Genomic DNA, 23,302 nt, shown 5'->3' with positions numbered 1-23,302 from the left:
GGAAGAAGAAGAAGCAGAATCGGGAGAAGGTGAGCGTGTTGTTGTTGTTGGGTATATATATATATTTTTTTTTTTTGTTGTTGTTAATATTAATATATGAGAGAGTTCAACAGATTAGGTCATGGAAGTGTAAAAAAAAAAAAAAAAAATCGAGGAAGAAGACGAGGAGGAAGTTAAGAGGAAGAAGAAGAAGCAGAATCGGGAGAAGGTGAGCGTGTTGTTGTTTTAGGTTGTTTTTTTTTTTTTTTTTTGAGATAAGAAAGAGATTAGTTGGGAGAATGGGGGATGTTTGGAAAGTGGGGAGGATCAAAATTGAAGGTAATGGGGAGGATAGAAAATGAAGGTAATGGGGAGAAAAAACAAACAAAAAAAAAAATAAACGATCGAACACCGAGTGGAACCGGTAGGCCTCAAGCCTACGCCTAGCCCTCAAGCACAGGTAAGAACGTCGACAAAAATACTCACAAAATAGCACGATTTTTGAAACAAAACCGAACTAGCAACACACAGTAACATGTAGGTGAGAAAATTAAACAGTTAAAACGGGACAAATAACAACCGGAAACTTAGCTTTGAGAACATCAGCAGGGAGCCCCAAAGGAGACCTCTCGCTGCTCAAAACCGGAACCGGAAGTCGAATGTTCTTGTTGATTTTAAAGAATACCGAAAGGGACAATAAAGTGACTGACTATATTGCATGAAGAAAAGTGTAATTATATTACAAAATAACCAATCAGCAGCTTTTCAAACGTAGCATGTGGAGCGGATGCCTGGTGTTGGCTTAATGGTTAGGGTGGCGAGCTTGGGATCCTATGGTCCTGAGTTCAAATCCTGCTCAGCTGATGAATTAATACCAGGTGGGGTTAACTCGGCCTGCCATCCTTCCAAGGTCGACAAAATGAGTGCCAGCTTGCCGGTATACTGCGTCGGAGTGGCGACCCATGAAGGATTGTGCCCAATAGCCAAGGAGACTGCTTTGGCAGCACCAACGCTCTGCACAGAGTATAGTCCCAATGGATGGATGGGAAGCGGCTGCCAAAAATGGGAGACAGATAAACACACGGACAGACACTACGGTTCACATTATATAATAGATGACTTTCCATCCAAGGAACTTCAACACAGAAAGAGACCATTCGGCCCATCAAGCCTGCACAATAGTTGCCAACCCATGACAGTTTGTCCGTGCTCGATCGTTATTAAATGTTGAGCGTCAAGCTAGCAAGGAAGCAGCATGCACTATTTTAAAAGTCTTTGGTATGACTCAACTGGGATTCAAACCGCTGACCTCCCAGATTCAGAACAGATGCTCCAGCCATTATGTCACCGAGAATGGTAAAAGTCATTGGTCTACTTATGTTCACATGTCCGAGCTGTATCGTGCATTTATCTTTGCCTGCATTTCTTATTTGTGCTTTTATTTTCATATTCCTTGTTATGGTTTTACTTGTTTTCTTTCTCTATTTCACTTTTATTTCGGTATTTGCTTTTTTCTCTTTGCCAGTAAAAGCTTCAAAATTTTCCATTTACAGTGCTTTTCAGATTTGAAGGTTTCTTTTGCCAAACATTTGGATCGTCCTGGTAAACATAAATTCCAACACTGATATTGGTGTTGACTGTGAAATCCTGGTGACCATTGTCCACTGCTCCTTCAGAGCAGTGACCCATGCTAATCTGCTATGCAGATCTCTCCCATTTGTAACTGTCAAATTTCTCCTACACATATCTCTGGGGGTAATGTCTTTAGTCAACTTTTAAAATGTAATATTTTTCAATGCGATATACATTCTATTTATTTATTCTTAGGCCTGAGAGGTATACACATTCACCTTTGAGCTATCTAGTCTGAAGGACCCATCTGCAAGCACTGGCTGAAGGTGGATGTTAAAGATCCCACGAGGTCATTTACAAAGAGTAGGCGAGTTGTCGTTGGCACTCCCAACAAATTTCAAATTATATCCCCCTAAACTCTTTTGCAAGCATGCACACTTGGCAAGCATGGCGAGTATGCCAATACTCCCAACACGAGTTGAGAGAGGCCTTCGTGCAGTGCGGTGAAAGCAGGCCGATGATGACGATGATAATCTTTAATATAATTTGACAAGGATAAATTAATTCAATGTTCCCTATGTAAGGAAGAGTGGGGTGAGGATAACCTGACAAAAGTACAATTGAGAAAGTAAAAGGACAAAGCAAGAACAAACCAGTGAGAGCGAGTTATCGAAAGTTCTGTTTTTGTGTATACGTACTGTATAGTATGTACATCTCTCTAAAAGTGCTTTATCGATGTTTCCAATGCTTCGTGGATAATTCTTCTCCAAGCAACAAAACAAACTGGAACATATCAATAGCTACAGATAAGAATGATATCAGGTTTCTGTCCATCAATTGGATCACCATAGCTCCATATCTATGGTGAAAACATTAACTTTCTTGATCCTCTCTTATTGTTTTCATCATTTTGAGTGGAACACATCTCTCGAAGCTAGCTTATAAATCAAACACGTTTTAAGTGATTTCTGCAGTGCCAAGTTTTTTTTTTTTTTTCTTTTTCCAGCTGCATCAGTTTCTTGTGGTTTATAGGAAATATGTTCGCAACACCATGACAGATGTTTTAGCAATGTGGGTTGAGGCTTTGCCATTCATGCAAACTGTTATTCACAATCTATTGGTATGGGTATTGTGCAGGGCCCAGCAGGGTGGCCGAGAGGTATGCACACTTGCCTTTAAGCCGTCTAGTCTAGTTTCTGAATCTCGGTACAGCTATAAGCTATCATCTTCGTGTTTTGCAGGTAGGGTGAGTCATCGGTGTGTGTGTGTGTGTGCCATCTCTCGGATAGACGTTAAACTGGGCATCCCGTCTCTTGGCATTAGTTGTTGGATGTTGAAGATTCCACAGTGTCCTTCACGAAGTGAGAAAGATATTGCTGGAACCATGAACAAATTCCACATTCTGAATTTCTAACCTATAGGGGGTGCTGTATCGGCAGCACAGCTGCACCCCTAGCCAATTATTCTACCCGTAGCCTTGTGCTGAATCCGAAAGAAGAATAAGAAAAAGTAGGTGTTATGTAAGGTCATATAAAATGAACCCTCCATTTCTCTTGGTGTTCTGGAGGACAAGTCAACAAAATTTCTACTCACCCACGATGACCAGTTTGGTGAAAACTCATCTTGTTATAATTTGCTCCTTGTTCTTGCACTGCAATCCCTCCCACTAAGTCATCACGACTCTTCAGATGTAGAGTATAAAAGCAATTATTGTTCAATGCAACTTTAGTTCACCTCCATAAATCCAAATGAACTGCATCACTTCATTTTGTGCTGAGGCCTACTCATTCTGTAAGTGAATCCTCCTTCCCTTCTGTATTCAGAATATTTTGTTATTTTACTTCTTGAAATTAATTAACAAGGAATGTGGGGGTCAAGTCACGATTCTTCTTTTCTTTTCTTTTTCCAAAATCAGATTCAAGAGAAAAATGTTCAGACTCAAACATGTGACCTGATAATCTGAAAAAAAACCACTCAATATCGAAGCATCACCAATTCCCAATAATGTAAGAGGATGGGATGGCAGAACTTACCGTGAGATTCAGAGTGAAGTGAAGAACTTACCTGGTTGTGGTTGCCTTTTTGTGAAATAACTCTACACGACCTGGCTGCTCCCTAAACTTTATTGGACCTCTGATAATACATTTTATACTTTCATGAGATTATTCCTCCGTTAAAAGAAGCAAAATGCATTAAAAGAAGAAGTCCCACTGATATCGTCATGAAGCGATTTGGTGGCTGGTTTTTCTCAAATAGTAAGCCATGCAATGTATAATACATGTCTTGTTACCCCGCACACGCGAAGTGAAAAAGCGGGGTTATGCAATTGATTCACTTCTGTCTATCCTGTCTACAAATGTCACTTTATGATCGAGGAACAAGTTAATTTCAATTGAATCTTTCATTTAGAACGCGAATCAGAAAACGAACCTGCAGATTTGCTGTACTTTTACCTCTGAATTTGTCCCAATCACGCATGCACAGAGGAGTGATTTTTATCTTGCCAAAACGAAGTTTTTGCAAGATATGTTAGTCAGCTTGTATGTTTTTTTGTTTGTCTGTAATCACGTATAAAAAATTTTGCAGAGCACAGTTATTATTGGAAATTTTTGTAACTTCGCATATCAGAGGCCTATAGAGGTCCTTTCAGCACACAAAATTTTGAAGGTCAAGGTCAAAGGTCAAGGTCACTTTGTCGCAAATCAGGGGAGTCGACGAAACCCTTATTTTTTGAGTAATTTTGATCGGATCGTCTTCAAACTTCATGGGAATATAGTTCATGGTCTGGCGCTCAGCTGATTAATTTTTGGTGGCGCTTGGCCTTGACCTTCATATGTTTTTTTTTTTTTGTCTGTAATCACGTATAAAAAATTATGCAGAGCACAGTTATCATTGGAAATTTTTATAACTTCGCATATCAGAGGCCTATAGAGGTCCTTTCAGCACACAAAATTTTGAAGGTCAAGGTCAAAGGTCAAGGTCACTTTGTCGCAAATCAGGGGAGTCGACGAAACCCTTGTTTTTTGAGTAATTTTAATCGAATCGTCTCCAAACTTCATGGGAATATAGTTCATGGTCTGGCGCTCAGCTGATTGATTTTTGGTGGCGATTGGCCTTGACCTTCATGGTTAGCGCCTGAGGTCATACATATTTGACCCCAAGGTCAAATTTTCAAGTTTTAGGAACCATATCATGTAGTACCTCAAATTGAACACCTCGATGAGTGCTTTCTAGATATGTCAAGCTTGAGACATTATGACATCATTTGGTGACGTTATGAGGCAAACACATTTTTCATGGTTACTCTGCAGAACGATTCTCATCGGAATCTCTCGTAGGCCGATATTCCTCAAGGAGTCGCTCCTGGTGGATAGCAGCTCTGTTCACCTCAGTGTGACCTTAAAGAAGTCATACGTGGTCACCTTTTGGCAAGATACGGGTCACCCTGCAGGTGACATTGGTTTATTTATTTTTTTTCTCTGTTGGCCTGTCTGGCAATCAATCAAAATTTAAAATCATTCCAAACAGGAAACTTACTGTTTTTAAAGACATCATAAAGGACACAAGCAATAGGTACTAATAAATAATGTAATGTGTTCAATAAGGTGGGGGGGTAAGACACTGCATCAACGGTAGTGAAGTTTTAGAATTGTTTTTTCAGCACCCTTTAAAATCTTTATATATATATATATATATATATATATATATATATATATATATATATATATATATATATATATATATGTATATATGATTTAATTACGTACTTGAGCACTGTAGAATACAAATCTCATTTTTAGCAGGAAAAACATAAATCCCATTTTTTTAGATCCTCGTGGAGTATCTCTAAGTCTTACTCACGTTATTGTTCTTCTGCTTCTTCTTGGGGACTTTTTTGTTTCACAGCCTACAGTTTTCATCGAAACTTCCTGAAACCTGGCATATATATGTAAAAATTCCCTGCGCAGACAGTAACCATCTCCGATTTTGAAAATTCCTCCGAGAAAAAAAGTTATGACGTCAAAATATCTCCGCTAATGGAAATCGCCTAATATATTATCTCCGAAACTAGTCAAACTTTTTGAATTCTGTTTGCGGGAATCAAACAGGGCATTAGCAGAGATGAATTACCGCACATATGATACATCACTATGACATCATATCAATTTTCATGACGTCATTCCTATTTTTTGACATTTTATGTTTCACAACCCAGAGTTTTCATCGGATCTTCGTGAAACTTGCCATGTATATTCAGAACGCCCATGCGCAGGCAGTAACCATCTCCGATAACCATCACCTTCAGTGGTAGAGGTCAGTGTGACCACTCCTTGGCTTTTTTCACAAGATCTTGGCTATTCATTGTTCACCTTGGCATCCTGGGTTTCTATAGGTTTTCTTGGCGTATAGGTTTTCTATTATCATCGCTTTTCCGAAACCTTGTGAATTCTTGGTTTTTTTCATTGGCTCACCTTGGCATTAAAGAAAATGAGGAGTGGTCACACTGCCAGAGGTAATGATCAACCTAATTTGCATCTTCAGTGGAGTACTTAGTCTAAAACGTCAACAAAAAACTTCGTAGTCAACAAAAAAGTAGTCGTAGTAGTAGTAGTAGTAGTAGTAGTAGTAGTAGTAGTAGTAGTAGTAGTAGTAGTAGTAGGTCCATGCCAGTAGTAGTAAGTGAGCGTGATGGGGAGGGTGTGGGTGATGATGGATCCTCCTTGCGTCCGCGTCCACGGCCACGGCCAGGAGACTTCTTTGCAGCATTCTTCGAAGTTTTCTTCGGCATGACGGTGATGTTGACACTTCGATGTGTAGTGCGGTTATGATTTGAATCGTCGAGTGGCAGCCTTTTAATAGGCTAAGCCACATGATCGTCGGCGATACGCTGCTGCGCTATGCATAAGTTAGACTATCGTTGGGCATAAGTTGTGAACGCCAACAACACGTTTAGCATTCATTGGTATAAGTTATCGAAACGTTCTGTGTATGTTACTAATACGTTATGCATACGTCCAACACGTTATTATACGCCCAAAACTGAAAAAAAAACAATAGTTCAGCGTACGCCAGCGTTTTAGATCAATTTTGATACGTTGCCATACGCTGGCTAAATCGTCAAGGTGTGACAGGGCCTTAAGCAAGCTACTTGCTTGATTCAAAGCACTCAAACGGAACAGAATGCTCAGCACCGATTAACAACATGGCGGTCTCCAAGGAAACCGTTCTGTCCTGGTACTCAAGGAAATGCTGTCCGGGCCGTCGTTTTCAGCTTCACTCGATGCTCTTGTGACAACAATTTCCCCCAAACTAATTTCTTGGGCTAGCGGTGGCAACAGAGTACGATATTAAGAAGAAAAGAAAGAGAAATAAATGGGGAGTCAGAAAGGGAAGCCTCCCACCAAGCTTATCTCTGGACATGCCAATGTGAATTTTGGTGCAGAGACGGACGGGGTCTTGTAACTGCTTCCTTTATATATACAACGGTGTCTGCAAAAACAGAACAAACGAATCACGGGATGTTTGCCAAACCGCCGCTACAATCTAGAACAGAGAAAAGAACAATTCACATCGCAAAGGAATGGCGAACGTTACATAATGAGAACCGTTTCAGAGCATCAAAATGCAGCGAGATGGCCCACTGACCAGAATACAAGAAAGGATAATGAATATCAGCAAAGATCGTCGCGACCTGACAGGACCTTGGTGGTTCATGAAAGAAATCTCCTCATGAAATGTCACCGCCTCAGATATCATGGCATCACGGCATCACGGCATCACGCCATCACAGCACGGCTCGAGCTCCAGACGAAACTCCGCCCAAAAGGGTCATTTCTAACCTTAGCTCCGCCCATCTTCACAATTAGAAAGGCATTGTGTGCTCACAATTCATTTTACATGGTATGAACGAGCATAAATTCCATATAAACGATCTACATACAGTACAGTAGGCCATTAAGTATGGTTTGAAGAGATTCCATCCATGCCGTGCTTGTCCTGATTTATATTTGAGAATATCGGTTGCGGTTCAGTGTGATGTTCAGAAAAGCATTCCTTTACCACATGGCCTGGATGGATATGAGCACCATTGTCAATCTGAAACGTATTGTTTCATTCAAACAAAGAGGAAGGAACGTCACAATGAACTTTGTCTTCTGGATATGCCTCTGCCTACACTATGTGTCAACCCACTGTTACTCAATGAAATTATTTTAATTTGATCTCAATTAAACATCAAATTAAAAGGTAAAGAGAAAGAGAGAGAAAAAGAGAAAGAGAAAGAGAAAGAGAAAGAGAGAGAGAGAGAAAGAAAGAAAGAAAGAAAGAAAGAAAGAAAGAAAGAAAGAAAGAAAGAGGAAGAGAAAGAGAACACCGACGAACATCCGATGCTTAAAGACCTTGGGGGTCCATCTCTTTCTGGGTATTTGTGTGTGTGCGTGTGCGTGTGTGTGTCCGTGGTCCTGTCTCTAAGTAGAATTGTTTAAGGAATCGCTTGTATATTTGATACCCTTTCTTTATTCGTGATAACTCTGCTCTGTGTTCCCCTCCCCGATTATTGTTGTAAATAAATTCCCCTCTTGTTGAATGTACCAGCTCGTTTCTGTGTTTCTTTCATTAGCTTGGCATGCTGTGGAAAGAGAGAGAGAGAGAGAGAGAGAGAGAGAGAGAGAGAGAGAGAGAGAGAGAGAGAGAGAGAGAGAGAGAGAGAGAGAGAGAGAGAGAGAGAGAGAGAGAGAGAGAGAGAAAGAGAGAAAGAGAGAAAGAGAGAAAGAGAGAAAGAGAGAAAGAGAGAAAGAGAGAAAGAGAGAAAGAGAGAAAGAGAGAAAGAGAGAAAGAGAGAAAGAGAGAAAGAGAGAAAGAGAGAAAGAGAGAAAGAGAGAAAGAGAGAAAAAGAGAAAGAGAGAAAGAGAGAAAGAGAGAAAGAGAGAAAGAGAGAAAGAGAGAAAGAGAGAAAGAGAGAAAGAGAGAAAGCACGAACGAACATCCGATGCTTCTAACTCAAGTTATGGTCTGCAAAATGATTTTTCCCAAATAGAACCCACAATCTAATCAATTCATCTTTTTTTTTTCCCAGTCGATATTTGTGTCAAGTTTGGTTTAAATATATTCAGGTGTTTACGAGTTATCATGGCAACAATGATTTAAAATAATTGAAGAGCACATGACATTCGACCTTTGACCTTTTGAATTCAAAATCAAATCAGTTCATCTTTGTATTACATTCCATACTTGTGTTAAGTTTGGTTGAAATCCCTTTAGTGGTTCACAACTTATGGTGCTCACAAAGAACCGATAACAGACACACGGACGGACAACTCGAAAACATAATGCCTCCAGCCTTTGGCTGTGGAAGCAGAAAACATTGTTTTTTGGGGTTTTTTTTTTTTTTTACAAACACCAACCTCTAAAATTGGTATTTGTAATGACATGAATTCCCAGTGTTCTCTGACAATTTCCATGTGTTTGGAGGGGCATGAGTCATGAGAAAAAAGTACTTAGAGACAACCTGATTCATACGCCCTCTGGAGGCCCTGGCTGATGAGCTTTCATTTTGTCAGACAACTGTAAAAGGAAAAAACTTTTCTCTTCATTCTTCCTTTGTATAATGCACATAGACTTGGGAATTGGATGGACACCAAATGCTTTTTTCTGCTTCACCAAATGGGGCATTCACATTCTTTCCGAGTTTCCGCATGGCTAGTATCTCGGTTTCCTGACTTGAAAAGCCACTGATGTCTGGAACGTGCCTACAGGTGCACTTCAGCTGATCATCTTGAGTGGGAAGAATGATTTCAGGTTGAATTTATTGGGGATTAAAATCCACGGTTAGGCGGTAAGTTTAGCAACTGTAATTGCAAAGCAGTTTTCCCCAACGTCAGCAAAGGTTATTAGATTGTGAATTTAATTGCATTTATATATAAACAAACCGATATCATACATGTACTTAAAATACAATACAATGAAACAAATCCAATCAAAAATGTACAGTACTTCCAATAGCAAAAGGATTTCTCTGCCTTTATACATACTGTCGTTCTTGTTTTTAGAAACTTGAGAAATATCCTTACACTATGTATTTCCATATAAGAGTGGAAAGCCAATCAAATTGTGAAGGCTGGTATTGTTCTGAGTCGGTGGACAATTAGAGCAATGGACAAAATAAACAGGACATTGATAAAGGTATATATGTTCACCACCGTTGAACGTGTCCATAAAAGCTGACGTTTCGAGAGAAAATGGAGAAGCGTCGACATCCCGAATGTCGGGTCAATCTTGCTCCCCAACGTTATGTTGATGCAAACCGTAATTCCATTTCACATACATGCTGTTATAGTCCTGACAATATGGTTTGATTCAAGACCCTACTATTAGCTGTTGGCCTGATGCTTTGACTAAGCTTTCCGGAGCTCGGATGGACGTTAAACTGGGCCTCCTGTCCGCTAGCATTAGTCGATGGACTTTAAACATCCCAATGTATCATTCACCAAGAAAGGACGAGTTATCACTGGCGCTCTAAATAAATCGAAAATATCTGCCCAAATCAGCTCCAGTTGAACGTCAGACCTGACCACCCAGTTCATGAAAGACTGAGGTCAAACATCTGTAATCGGTTAATTGGAGCCATTAAAGAACAACAGTAGTAGTCGTAGTAGTAGTAGTAGTAGTAGTAGTAGTAGTAGTCGTCGTAGTAGTAACAGCAGCAGCAGCAGTAGCAGTGGTAGTATTAGTAAAGTTAAGCCGACTGTCCTATCTTACTAACATTTCGTTGGGGACAAGAAAGATATCTCACGGTACCTTATGAAAACAATAGGATATTCATGTTCCATGGCCAAATCCCATATTTCCTTCCCTCACGAATGGCTGTTTCAACAGCTCCTGCAATTCAGTAGTGACCGAACCGGGGTACATTCTCAGCTATGAAAACATATACAACTTCGTTGTGCGGTCCCCTTTAGGCCTCCAGAAGGATGTGGGAGCTATTATTTTTATTCTATCTGAAACTGTTCCTCTAACTTAGAATTTGGTGCATTGATCTTAACTTATGTACTAATTTGGTGGATCCTGTTTCTCCTATCCACCTACAAGGCTTTCATCTGCAGCTTGATGGATGACTGCTCTCCCATCTGGGCTGGCGCCCCTGCCTCACACCTCACTCAGCTTGACTCCATGGAAACCAAGACCTTCACGATTATTGGAATTTCTCGCGATGAAGCTGAGTCTACAGGCCTATCACATCGCTATCATTGACAGGTAGGTGCTCTCTCTGTCTTCTTCCACCTCCTTTCTGATCTACCTTCTGCATCCACCGTGCTTTGTCACCTCCCACCCCATTCCCTCCCAGGTATCTGCAGGATGCACGTGGCCCACCAGTAACACCTTCTCGTGAAACTGCCAAAATCCAGAACCACTGCTCACCTCCACTCGTTTGTTTCTCCTTTGACCGACTGTGGAACCAACTTCCACATGCTCTTAAATCTAATTCGTCCCTCCAGATCTTAAAGACAGCTGTTCAACACCATCTCCAATCATCCCCCCATCCAAAACCATGATGTTGTTTACATCCATTAAAACACCCCTACCCCTCCCTAAATTTTGCTTCTGTATCCAGCTTGTCCCTCCCTTGCACTCTCTCTACCCCTCATCTTTACCCACATCCCTTGTTTGTCTGTCTCAATTTTTTTTCTCCCTCCACCCTGCTGTTAGCACTTCCCCCTTCTCCTCCTGTTTGTCCTTTTGTTATGTTGTGTCCTGATCCATTCCTTGTTATAGCTCTTCCACAAGCATTATAGTGAGGCAACTTAGCATAACAATTGTGCATTTTGTGAGGAAAGCACCAAATTTGGCACACTAGTAGCCCATCATATTATGAACAGATTTGGATATTGGGCCATCTCAAAATTTTTGATGGCAGTGGAAAATGGCTGCCACAGCCATCAGCGGCTGAATTTGAGATGGCCCAATATCCAAATCTGTTCATAATATGATAGGCTACTAGTGTGCCAAATTTGGTGCTTTCCTCACAAAATGCACAATTGTTATGCTATATTTAGCTAAGTTGCCCCACTCGTATTCCACATACGAAGTCAAGTCTCCTGTAAGAGCGAATACACAGAAACATAGAACAAGGCAGGAGACAAAAGGGGTGGAAGAGGGAAGCACAAAATAGTGAGGGACAAAGACAATAGGATATCTGTGGAAGGGAGAGGGATGGGGCAGGGTAGACGGGGTAAACAAGATGGAAGTGCAGGGACTTTCAGTAAGGAAAACATGGAATTTGAAGGAGGTGGGTTTAGGGTGGATTAACAGGGGTAGTAAAGATCAAGATTTTGGATGGGGGAAGATATGAGATGGTGGTGAACAGCTGTTTTGAAGACCCGGAGGGAAGAGTGGGATTGAAGAGAGTGTGGGAGTTTGTTCCAGAGGCAGGGAAAATGAGGAATGAAAGAGTGAAGGTGAGCAGTGATTCTTGATTTGGGCAGTTTTACCAGAAGGGTTTTTTTTGGCAGACCTTGAGGAAATATGGGGGTGACAGATCACAAACAGAGCCGAGGGGGGGGGGCAAGGCCGGAGAGGAAGCAGTCGAAGACAAAAAGACCACCAACCTGCCTGCGGTGAGAGTGTGAGAGACCCAAAGACTGGGCTCCATCGTGGGAGACACCAATGATCCTAAAAGCATTGGTTCCCACAGCATGAAGTCAAGCTATAGGTGTGAGGCAGGAGCGCAACCCCAGAGGGGAGAGCAGTACTTCATCAGACTGCAGATGAAAGCTTTGTAAAGCTCCTGCAATGAAATTCTTTCAGACTGCAGATGAAAGCCTTGACTATGTATTTTAAAATGTTCCTCCCAATGCCTCGATAATGTTTCCAAGATAACATAAATTTTTGACTTTTTCTACATTGATTTCTGAACTCAGTTCCATTTCCTTTTTGTTCATCTTCTTTATTAAAAGTGTTGATCATCACATCTTTTACAGATGAAAATCCCAGCTTTTGTTACCAAATTTCCGGTGATACCACTCCACCTCTTGTGACCGTCTGTAACACTTCCGACGGTGAACTGAATTGCACTTCCAAATCCTTTTCCACATATTGAACAAGGCCATGACGCACTTTCTATTCTTTTTGATTTGTCACTTCATTTAATTAATGTTGACATATAAACCTTTCTTCTCAATTGCACTTTTCCATTTTTGAAACATCTTTATTCTTTCTCACTTGCAGCATTCAATACTAAGTCGTCAGCATACAATGACTCACATGGGAATCACAACCTCTATTCGTCATCAATTCTTCCATCACAATTACCACCGGTAAAGGATTTAAACCTGATCTCTGGTGTAATCCTACCTTGACTTCAAACATTTTGGTAAATCCAAGTTGGTTTTTACCATTATTCTTGATTATTTATTTATCTTTTTATTTATATACATTCCCATGCCAACTAATACCATTTCTTCAGAGTTGCCTTCTGAGAGGCCATTCAACAACTGCTCTTGGTACTCTATCATATGCTTTGTCTACGTCAACGAAAACATGATATTTTCATTTTCTTTGCCAAATACGTCTCTTGGCATCGCCTCAAAATTAAAAATCACTTCTCTTGTTGATCTTCCTGGCATAAAACCAAACTGAATGCTGTCTATATTTACAACTTTTCTTCATCTTCTTCAGACTGCTTTTTTAAACTTTCAATACTTGTTTAATTAGCGAAACTCCTCTGCTTGGATGAACTAAATAAATGGTCACCGTTCATCATGGACAACGGTCCAATCGTGCTGTTTGCAAATCTTCTGGGAACAATTCTTCTCCCCAGACCTCTCCTTACAACTTCGTAATTCATTTGATTCCTACATCTCCAACCACATCTATCATTTTGAATAAGAATCCAGCTCGACCCACTGCCTTTCCATCTTTAAACTGAGATTAGCTGATTCAACTTCTTCACATATCTCTTCTTGTGGACCTTCAATTTTAGTACAATCCAAGTCATTCCCCCATTTGTTTTCTTAATTCAAGAGCTTTTCAAAGTAAGCTTTCCATTCCCGTATAAATATAATATTGTTGCGAATTCGCGCCCGCCGGTGTGCGAACGGCCACGTAACTCGAATCGCGGCACGTCGTCCACCGGACGGACAATTCTGTCGTGACTAGTCACGGGTGGGCCTTTCGACCTCACCACAATCGTGCCAATCGACCACCCGCATAGGGTAGGGTTGTTCGCCAAACTCGACCTACCTAAGTACCCACGCGGATGGTTAACCAGGCGATCGTACCTCGCCACAGGTCGCCTCCGGACACGAACCGCTTGGGCGGCCCGTTCCGTACTATCGGGATAACCGAGCGGTGTTATCGTCAACCTAGACGGTTCAGATTAATTACCGGGATGTTGAACCCACTACGAACCCCTTACGTGATGCAAGATGGAGATTCAAATAGAGAAAAGATGAAGCGAAACGGGCACAGTTCAACATGCAAGCATTTTATTACGCGACACACGGAAAGCACGTATATACAGCAATACAAAATGCACAAAAAGCAAAGGTAAGAATAAAACAGTTGACACCGACCTAACGCGTACACACGGCAACACTTACACAGTTTTACTTCACAGACGGCGCCAACACACATTTACACAAAAGCAAAAGAAGGAAGCCACTCTCACAGACAAGGAGGCAGACAGGCCCCTAGGCCAAATGTACGCGGGACCTGGAGGAGCGGCCAGGTCCGCGAGACTGGGAAGGTCTTACCCGCATCCTCGTGATGCGTTGGCGGGCAAGCTGCAAAATGTCCACGCCGCTGTGCCCTGACTCCGTGCCCCTGGCGTGCTTGTTGGCACCACGTTTGGGGTGGGGGAGGAACGGGGCCCCCCTTTGCACTATCTCAGCGTGGAGGAAGGGGAAATTGTTGATGCCCTGGGGGAGGGGAGTGGCTGGCTGGCTTGGGTCCTGCGACGAGACGAGCGATCCCCCACACCGCACCCTCTTCGCCGACCGCCGTCCTCCTTGCCTCGGACCCGAGCTCCCTTGCCCCGACCCGCCGCCTGCAGCTCCACCACACGCATTCCACTTCTTCCAGCTCAACTCAACTCTCAACTCTGCTCCCCAACGCTCAACGCTCCACGCTCCACACTCAACACTCCACACTCCACTCACGCGCGCGAGTTGCCTTGCTCGTACCTTTATAGCTCTCAGGAGGCGCCGATATGCAAATTCCTGGATCAGAATGCGATTGGAGGCGGGGCCACACCGCCTCCCCCCCCCCGGTCAGCCATTGGTCAGGCAAAAATGGGCGTGAACCTCCCCTGATCCTAAAATTTGCATAGACCGACATAGACGGAATTCACCGACACGCGCCTGGAGGCGGGGCCAAGCCGCCTCGCGCTCGCCCATTGGACGGAGAAGTGGGCGTGAAGCATTCCTGATCCGCGGATCTACGCGTTCGGCCTCCACTGCCGAAAGGCTCCAGGAACACGACATTTGGTGTTGACTGGTGGTGTTTGGGAATGGCCGTAGAAGCGATGATGTGGGATGAAGTTGTGAAGGTAAAGGCGAAGGTGGCGGTGTTTGCGAATGGTTGTCGAAGCGATGATGTGGTAGGGTAGGTGGTGGAGGTGGTGTCGTTGTAGTGTGGTTGGCGCTGTGGTGGGGATGTTGTGGTTGTTGAGATGCTGTTTGTTTGAAATAAAAGAGAGAACAGAAAAATGGCTAACTCAAAGCGTCGCAGCCCGGATGGATCACATAAATTCCCTCTACACAATGGGTTTGGGCTAATTACACATGTACTTACAGAGATATCTCCCCTGAGGGCCCTTTATGGTGTAATGCGAATTTCCACAACCGTAACAATATTATTTCACTATGAGATGTCCTCTTTTGTTTTTCAAACAAAAAACTTCAACCACATTTCTTCTGTCCTTCACTATCTACCTGGCTATTTTGAAAATTTATTTTGGCCTTCTGATGTGGTGAATCTTTTTCCCAATTCTTCATACACTTTGTTCTTTGCAATTGCTATTTCCTTCCCTGTTTCCTTCTTCAAACGTACATAATCTTCTTTATCTTGAAGATCATTACTCTTTTGCCACTTTTTCTAAGCTTTCTTCTGTTTGAGTGCTTCTGAGATATAAATATTCCCCCACGTCTGTCCCCCACCGCAAAGATTCCCGACCAGATCCTCGTGCCCAACGTTACATTACCATGTCATTTGGAATCTTTGTGCTGGGTGAGTGACGTGTCAGGGCTAACACGGGACAGATTTTATTGTCTGGCCAAGCTTCCAGAGTCCCATGTTGCTGGCCCCTGATCGGTTCATGACCGCACCAATCTCTATCTCAAGTAGATTCCCCCAGAGCTGGCATTTGAAACTTTCATGAGCAAGCAGGATGAGTCGAGGCCAAGTCATGTTCAACAATTGTATTTGTGAAACAAAGGGCATGTGTGCAAAATATGTGATCGTTCAATAATTAATCACCAAAATTACCCACTATGTAACACTCCCACCCACACAATGATTGGATATTACAGTCAACTTAGCAAAATACCTATGGTCCACATTCGCTTGACAGAGATTGAGACATAATTGGGGGAACAACAAGAAGCCCCCCCCCCACTTTATGTTATGGACTCTGGAGAGCCGGGTGCATCCCGCTCGGAGGTTGTGCGAGCTGAAGGCCAACAGCTCCTGGATGGTGTGGAGCGTCTCCCACAACTGTGGTGAATGGTACCCTTGGGTGCACTGTTCTTTATTCTTTTGAAACTCAGTCATCTGGTTGCGAACACCAGCGGCCACGAGATTCGCACCAACACAACCCCCCTCCCCCCCCCCCCCAGTCATTGAGATGCGAAGGCTGCCCCGCTGCTTTCCTTCGCTCCGTAATGGCTCATCGCGAACAACATGACCCAGCGCAGAGCACAGCGCAGCAATCGTGCAGCATGCCAGAATGTCCTTGCCACTGTTAGCGCCACAATCCGTGCAGAGCACAATGTATCCCAGATACAAGGTGAGGAGGTGGGCAAGGAGGTGAGGCAATGAAGTGAGAACCCCAGGATCAACAACCGCACCCAAACTGAGCAAGAAATTCCTGGCACCTTTATTTCCTGCCTCGCGTGACTCCTCCCACAGTCGCTCTTGATCCGCTTGGATTGAGCCAAATTGGCTCCTCAATTTGGGCTGCGAATGCTTCCTGATCTGAATGACACTTCCCCCTGATTTGAGGCAGTATCAAGGAGCATGTATATGCTGTTATCCAATGTTTTCCCTGAAACTAAGCTTACACCGGGGAACTGGTTTCTGGCGACTTGTGACTCCCTTGGGCTATGAAGGGTCTATTTGCAATTGGGGAGACAAAGCAGGGAAAGAAACAAGAGCAAAATAGGAAAAATGTGCCTGGAAAAGAAACAATTGGTGAGGTAGACACAATCTATTACATACACAACACATATCTATTCACATGTAGTATGATACACTTAACTAAACAGACACATGAAATAACTGCCATCATAATAAAGATTATTTAGCCCCTAAAGAGCATTTCCACAACAATATTTAATGTAACTCAATTAATATTAATAACTTACCATGTACTGAGTATGGGGCGAATGTGAACTTTTGTGAGTTCTCGATGATTAAGTTTGCACAGTTTGTGATCAGCTCATGCCTAATATTTACTTCGATTTGAAAAAATCTGAACACGCTTTTAATTTTAAAATCTACATCCCATTTAATTAAATGATAAGCCTATATCACCATGGTACTAGCCTTAAGGTCAAGTCTGTTTTAAAATATACATCCCATTTCATTAAATGGCTAAGCCTATATCACCATGGTACTCGCCTTAAGGTCAAGTCTGATGAAAGAGAGAAAAAGAAACATGCAATCTTTCATGTCCACATAAATTCATACATGACAACATACCGAATGCCTTAATGCAGCATCCCCTGATGGTACCAAATCAGAACCACAGTCTTTACCAGCTGGGATTGAAGAATCAGAGAAATGCAGTTTATCCAATTTCCAACAAGAACTTGTAAATAGTTTGCAGAGAAGGAAAATTGCTGCCATTGCTTTATCCAGTCATGCATTCATTCATTGTCGGCAGAGACCTAAACAGGTGAGAACATATTGCTCTACATATTCGGAATTCAGATTTTGGTGTTCTGCCCAGAGTCAAGTTCAGTACTGCCAAAGCAGTTTCTTGGCAAGGATTATACTGGGTGGTTTGCTCTTGCCTTCCCAGGCTCTACATATTAGACATGCAAAAATATGCGAATTGTCGACCTCACTTCCTTTTACTTCTCTAACTTCATATACCCTGTACTAGTGACATTCCCTTTTCTTCTACTCCCCTTTGTCCTATTTATTGTGAACCTCCTTTTCCTTCTCCCCTCTCTTTTCCCCGCTCAATGCCATCCCCACCCGACCCCCACATTTATTTTCTGCCCTCTCACGTTCCTTTTCAATTTCTAATTTGAGTTTTCCCACCCCCTCCTGTTCTGTATAGAATATGTAGAAGAGTCATAAAAGTATTTAACCATAACCTTTGTTTGTCTGAATTCTGAAGGGCTTTTCATACCAAGAACAAATCCTTAAATAGCCTCCTTTCTCCCAAAATTCGATCTTCAATGTCTTTGCAACCTACGCATACAAAATAAGGAAACTTTCAATGGCCTTTGCTTTGTAGTGGAAAATGTTTCCCGATTGCACTCCTTGCGTTGCTTATTTTTTTGGGACAGCAACACAGTTTTAAACTTTTTCTTTTTCACCGAGCAACATTGAAACACTAAAAGTCGAAGTAAATTGAGTGCAGAAGTTTCCCAGAGATAATTTGACTCAACTGGCTAAACTTTTAAATGATTGCCGAACTTCCACAGGGTATGTTATGGTGAAAGAACTTTGGGCAGAGATGGAAAAGAGGTTGAGAGATGGTGATTGATTCAAACTGCCCAAAAGCACTAGTAGGGGTGCTAGGTCGTTGCAGTAAAGTTCAGGCTGGGTCACTTCCTGAAATCTGTGCTTGTAGGGCCAAAGGAATGCATGCTGAAGATTTTATTGAATGTTTTTGTACTGGGAAGGTTCCTCAGAGGCTTTTGTTGTAGCTTTTTATGCTCATCACAACAGAGCTGTTGGTGCATCTATTCAAAAGCTGTTTGTCTGGAAGATTTGTTCGACAGTAAGTGCATGATGAATGCTTCAACAAACAACAATGTTGGTGCCATACCTGATATTTATTTTAACTTTTACAAATACCGCTGCAGTCTCGAATGTCCACTAAGACATGAAATATGCTGCTCACACAAGGCAACCCATTGTGAGTAACCCACTCTTTACAACACTAAGTATTGATATGCAATTCTGCTTTGCACATGAAGCTCAAGAGAAGAGATAATAGAGCTTTTAAAGAAACGCCATCGGGTACACTTTTTAGCAACCTAGGGTTGTGCTTCTGCGGTGCTTGTACAAAATTTTCGCCCAAACAGTGGGCTATCAACACTTTCATGATTCTTGCTGTAATTGTAAGCATGTCTCCAGGATATTTGAACATAAGTAACCATTACAAGCCCCAAGAGGCTGTCCTACAGGTAGGTTACACAAGAGTCTTCAAGTGGGAGTGAGAGGCCCATGGGACATCATGGGAGATGGGGAGGGGTGGGGGGGTGGAGGTAGGAATGAAGGACACAGACTAGGACAAAAAGAACTGGAAATATTTGAAAGCTTTGGGTAAAGACCGAAAGCTCCATTATGCATTATTCCAACGTTTTTTTAAAATAGACTAAACTCGGTACAAGATATATAGAAGTTAAAATTTCTCTCGATGTGAAATCCTTTTTCCTGAGATAATTCCAATGAAAAACACTGCAATATTTTACTGACTATATATATATATATATATATATATATATATATATATATATATATATATATATATATATATATATATATATATATATATATATATATATATATATATATATATATATATATATATATATATATATATATATATATATATATATATATATATATATATATATATATATATATATATATATATATATATATATATATATATATATGTATATATATATATATATATATATATATATATATATATATATATATATATATATATATATATATATATATATATATATATATATATATATATATATATATATATATATATATATATATATATATATATATATATATATATATATATATTTATATATATATATATATATATATATATATATATATATATATATATATATATATATATATATATATATATATATATATATATATATATATATATATATATATATATATATATATATATATATGAGCCTGGTGTTGCGCAGTGGTTAGGGCAGCGGCTTGGGACCCAAAAAGTCCTGAGTTCAAGCCCCATTGGGCCACTGAATATATGTATATGTTTACATATATATATATATATATATATATATATATATATATATATATATATATACTGCATATGTATATGTATATATATATATATACTGCATATGTATATATATACTGCATATGTATATATATACTGCATATGTATATATATATACTGCATATGTATATATATATATATATATACTGCATATGTATATATATACTGCATATGTATATATATACTGCATATGTATATATATATATATATATATATATATATATATATATATATATATATATATATATATATACTGCATATGTATTTGTGTATATACTGCATATGTATGTGTATATATGTGTATATACTGCATATGTGTGTGTATATGTATGTGTATATGTATATACCAAGTCGTATAACACCAGGGGGTTGACTCAGCCTGTCATCCTTCCGAGGTCGGCGAAATGAGTACCAGTATACTGGGCCGGTGTATACCCCGGTTAAAATAGGTGTACCAGATCCCTGTGTCGTAAGAGGCGACCAGGGTTGCGTCAGGAAGGGCATCCGGTATAAAACATGTGCCAAATCACTATGCGGATCATATGGATGATCCGCTGTGGCGACCCCTAACGGGAGCAGCCGAAAGAAAAAGAACAAAAAGAAGATACATATATATATATATATATATATATATATATATATATATATATATATGTATATATATATATATATATATTATCCCTGTGTGTCGTAAGAGGTGACCAGGGTTGCGTCAGGAAGGGCATCCGGCGTAAAAACCTATGCCAAATCATTATGCGGACAACAAAACGAATTTCCATACCGGATCGGTCGAGGCCCGGGTTACCAACGACCGCCACCGGTACCGGTGGTCAACAGGGTACCAGTGGAAATTGTGCTACTGCTGGGCGAAGGAGGAGAAGGAGACGGGGAAGGCGAGTCCGGAGGCAGTGGGAGAGGGGGAAGGGTAGAAGTGTGGAGGTGAGAGTTGGAACTCTGAATGTTGGCACGATGACTGGCAAAGGGCGAGAGTTGGCTGATATGATGGAGAGAAGAAAGGTGGACATACTGTCTGCAAGAGACCAAGTGGATGGGGAGTAAGGCTAGGAGCATTGGAGGTGGTTTCAAACTGTTCTACCATGGTGTGGATGGGAGGAGAAATGGTGTCGGGGTAATCCTGAAGGAAGATTATGTCAATAGGGTATTGGAGGTGAGGAGAGTGTCTGACCGAGTGATGAGTGTGAAGTTGGAAATTGAAGGGGTGATGATGAATGTCATCAGTGCATATGCCCCACATATGGGGTGTGAGATGGAGTATAAAGAAGATTTTTGGAGTGAGTTAGATGAAGTAGTGGAGAGTGTATCCAAGGATGAAAGAGTGGTGATTGGAGCAGATTTCAATGGACATGTTGGGGAAGGGAATAAAGAGGATGAGGAGGTGATGGGGAGGTACGGTCTCAACAAGAGAAATGTGGAAGGGCAAATGGTGGTAGTTTGCAAAAAGAATGGAAATGGCAGTGGTAAATACGTATTTCAAGAAGAAGGAGGAACACAGGGTGACATACAAGAGTGGAGGAAAGTGCACACAGGTGGATTACATCTTAAGTAGGAGATGCAACCTGAAAGAGATTAGTGACTGTAAGGTTGTGGCAGGGGAGAGTGTAGCTCGACAGCATTGATTGGTGGTCTGTAGGATGACTTTAGAGGTGAGGTTGAGGAAGAGAGTAAGGGCTGAACCAAGGACCAGATGGTGGAACCTGAAGGAGGAAGACTGTTGCGTGAAATTTAGGGAGGAGGTGAGACAGGCGTTGGATGGTGGTAAAGATGGATGGGATGATTGGGCAATGACAGCAGAAGTTGTGAGGGAGATAGCTCGGAAGGTACTTGGTGTGACATCTGGACAGAGGAAGGAAGATAAGGAGACTTGGTGGTGGAATGAGGAAGTACAGGAAAGTATAAGGAAGAAGGGGTTGGCAAAAAAGAAGTGGGATAGTCAGAGAGATGAAGAAAGTAGGCAGGAGTACAAGGAGTGGCGGCGAAAGGCAAAAAGAGAGGTGGCAAAGGCCAAGGAAAAGGCATATGACGAGCTGTATGAGAAGTTGGATACAAAAGAAGGGGAAAAGGATTTCTACCGATTGGCAAGACAGAGGGACCGAGCTGGGAAGGATGTGCTGCAGGTTCGGGTGATAAAGGACGCAAATGGGAATGTGCTGACGAGCAAGGAGAGTGTGTTGAGAAGGTGGATGGAGTACTTTGAGGAGCTGATGAATGAAGAAAATGAGAGAGAGAGAAGGTTGGAAGAGGTGGAGATATTGAATCTGGAAGTGGGATGGATCAGTAAGAATGAAGTGAGGACTGCTATGAAAAAGATGAAAAGTGGAAAGGCGGTTGGCCCAGATGGTATACCAGTGGAGGCATGGAAGTGCTTCGGAGAGATGGCAGTGGGGTTGTTAACCAGATTGTTTAATAAAGTCTTGGAAAGTGAGAGGATGCCGGAGGAGTGGAGATTAAGTGTACTTGTTTCGATTTTCAAGAATAAGGGTGATGTGCAGAGCTGTGGAAATTACAGAGGGATAAAGTTGTTAAGCCATACCATGAAGTTGTGGGAAAGAGTAGTGGAAGCTCGGTTGAGAGGAGAGGTGATGATCTGTGAGCAGCAATATGGGTTTATGCCAGGAAAGAGCACCACTGATGCGATGTTTGCTTTGAGAATGTTGATAGAGAAGTATAGGGAAGGCCAGAAGGAGTTACATTGTGTGTTTGTGGATTTAGAGAAAGCTTATGATAGGGTGCCAAGAGAGGAGTTGTGGTATTGTATGAGGAAGTCGGGAATGGTGGAGAAGTATGTGAGGATCATGCAGGATATGTACGAGGACAGTGTGACAGCGGTGAGGTGTGCGGTAGGAATGACGGACCGGTTTAAGGTTAAAGTGGGATTGCACCAAGGATCGACTCTGAGCCCTTTCCTGTTTGCAATGGTGATGGACAGGTTGACGGATGAGATCAGACTCGAGTCTCCATGGACTATGATGTTCGCGGATGACATCATGATCTGTAGGGAGAGTAGGGAGCAGGCTGAAGTGAGCCTTGAGAGGTGGAGGTACGCACTGGAGAGAAGGGGAATGATAGTCAGTCGGAGTAAGACGGAGTACATGTGCGTAAATGAGAGGGATGGTGGTGGTATGGTGTGGTTGCAAGGAGTTGAGGTGGGGAAGGTGGATTGGTTTAAATACTTGGGATCAACTGTCCAAAGTAACGGAGAGTGTGGGAGAGAAGTGAAAAAGAGAGTGCAGGCAGGATGGAGTGGGTGGACAAGAGTTGCAGGAGTGA

General features: G+C 41.6%; 1 long non-coding RNA gene across 1 annotated transcript; it reads left to right on the top strand.

Moving 5' to 3' along the window:
• The first annotated feature begins 250 nt into the window (after window positions 1–250).
• On the top strand, window positions 251–12,454 carry LOC147021844 (uncharacterized). The gene is made up of 3 exons (XR_015060963.1): window positions 251–439; window positions 10,639–10,803; window positions 10,895–12,454. It is a non-coding gene; the product is annotated as an uncharacterized LOC147021844 (long non-coding RNA).
• Window positions 12,455–23,302: the final 10,848 nt, after the last annotated feature.

This window comes from Eptatretus burgeri, chromosome 8 (assembly GCF_056783735.1).
Source record: "Eptatretus burgeri isolate ZD-2024b chromosome 8, Ebu_testis_v1, whole genome shotgun sequence".
Lineage (NCBI taxonomy): Eukaryota > Metazoa > Chordata > Myxini > Myxiniformes > Myxinidae > Eptatretus > Eptatretus burgeri.
The sequence above is the reverse complement of the archived record's forward strand: the minus strand, read 5'-3'. Positions and strand labels throughout refer to the sequence as shown.